Source organism: Oncorhynchus masou, unplaced genomic scaffold (genome assembly GCF_036934945.1).
Source record: "Oncorhynchus masou masou isolate Uvic2021 unplaced genomic scaffold, UVic_Omas_1.1 unplaced_scaffold_974, whole genome shotgun sequence".
Classification (NCBI taxonomy): domain Eukaryota; kingdom Metazoa; phylum Chordata; class Actinopteri; order Salmoniformes; family Salmonidae; genus Oncorhynchus; species Oncorhynchus masou.
This window is the reverse complement of record NW_027016250.1, coordinates 361-1,868: the sequence shown is the minus strand read 5'-3', so window position 1 is coordinate 1,868 and position 1,508 is coordinate 361. Positions and strand designations below refer to the sequence as shown.

At 42.7% G+C, this 1,508-nt stretch overlaps 1 pseudogene; it reads right to left on the bottom strand.

Annotated features, from left to right (window-relative positions):
• On the bottom strand, positions 1-1,071 carry LOC135538515 (ladderlectin-like; annotated as a pseudogene).
• Positions 1,072-1,508: the final 437 nt, after the last annotated feature.

The following is a 1,508-nucleotide window of genomic DNA, read 5'->3' as shown; positions in this document are numbered from 1 at the left end:
TCGCACATATACCATTGTCTTTATTCATGCGGCATGACAACTTGTCAAGAATTAGCAAAAACAAAAACAATTCAAAGTATGCAACAGAATTAGCAACAGAATTAGCAACATCACACAGTTTCATCACATGCTTAGCTAATGTTAGTTAACCTGACATGTTAGCCTACCTAAACAGTAGCTAGCTAACAGCAGATAATGACTTAGTATAAAAGTCTGCATTGAGCTTCAAAGACTGTTTCTTCGATAGCTACATGTTTTCTGTTTGCTGTTTCTTGTAAAGTCCTCTGTCATTATTTGTAACTGTTGGATATGGCTCGTTAGCTAATTATTAGATAGGTGGCTAGCTTTTTTTGTGAATAGAGGTTTTACTTGTCATGTTGGTGAGCTGCAGTGAGTGGCAGATCTTGGTTTGATTATTGAAGTGTAGACTGTTGACCCCTGGAGGTGGTGAAGTAGCTGTGGTGTTTCCTAGCCTACATTCTTCTGGAACAGAGAGATGCAAACTTCCCTCACAGGGCACGTCAAACAGAGCTTCGCACTTGCAGCGTTCATATGCAGACAGTCTCTCCTTCTCCACTATTATTGGGCTCATCGGTGTCCCAGTTAGTGTAATCAAATCTGGACCCATCTGACCACATCCATGTGCCCTCCTTGATTGCATCAAAACCTCCAAGCCAGGTGCTATGTAGGTTGCCATTGGCATCCTTTGTCAGTGCTTGCATAAACTGGTACTCTAAAAGGCTATGCACGGATGCTAGGTTTCCACCAAGTGCCAAACAGTTTTGCTCCGAATCTACGAATGATTGCTGAATGCTGACAAACTTGAAACAGTGTGATCCATATGTGTACCAGTCTGAGGGACACGAACCTTCCTTATCCCCTCCTGCACTGCTTCCACCTGAGCCTCAGGAGTCTGTTCCACCTTAGTCTTCAGTAAGGGTTCTAAACCAAGCAGCTGGGTCAGGTTTGCGTCGCCCAGTGCAATGGAAGCACTCAGAAGCAGAAGGATGGCCAACTTCTCCATGGTAATCTTTTCCTGTCAGAGAAGGAATCACAGGTGGTAGTCTGTAGGTTCTGTTCAGCTTCAGAAAGAGGAACACTTTTATACATGTAGTGCACCAAGCCACAAGGACAAAGTACAAAAACAACATGTTTACACTGATTCTACATCTTATTGGGAATCTGCCAAATATTGTTTATTTATATAACTATGCAAGTCAGTTAAGAACAAATTCTTATTTCTAATGACAGCCTAGGAACAGTGGGTTAACTGCTTTGTTCAGGGGCAGAACGGCAGATTTGTACCTTGTCAGTTCAGGGATTCGATCTAAAAGCCTTACGGTTACTGACCCAACACTCTAACCACTAGGCTGCAAGGACAATGTACCAAAACACATGTTGACACTGATTCCACATCCTATTGGGAAATGTATCCTAATCCCTCTGCCAAACATGCACTGAGTGTACAAAACATTAAGAACACCTGCTCTTTCCATGACCTAGACTGA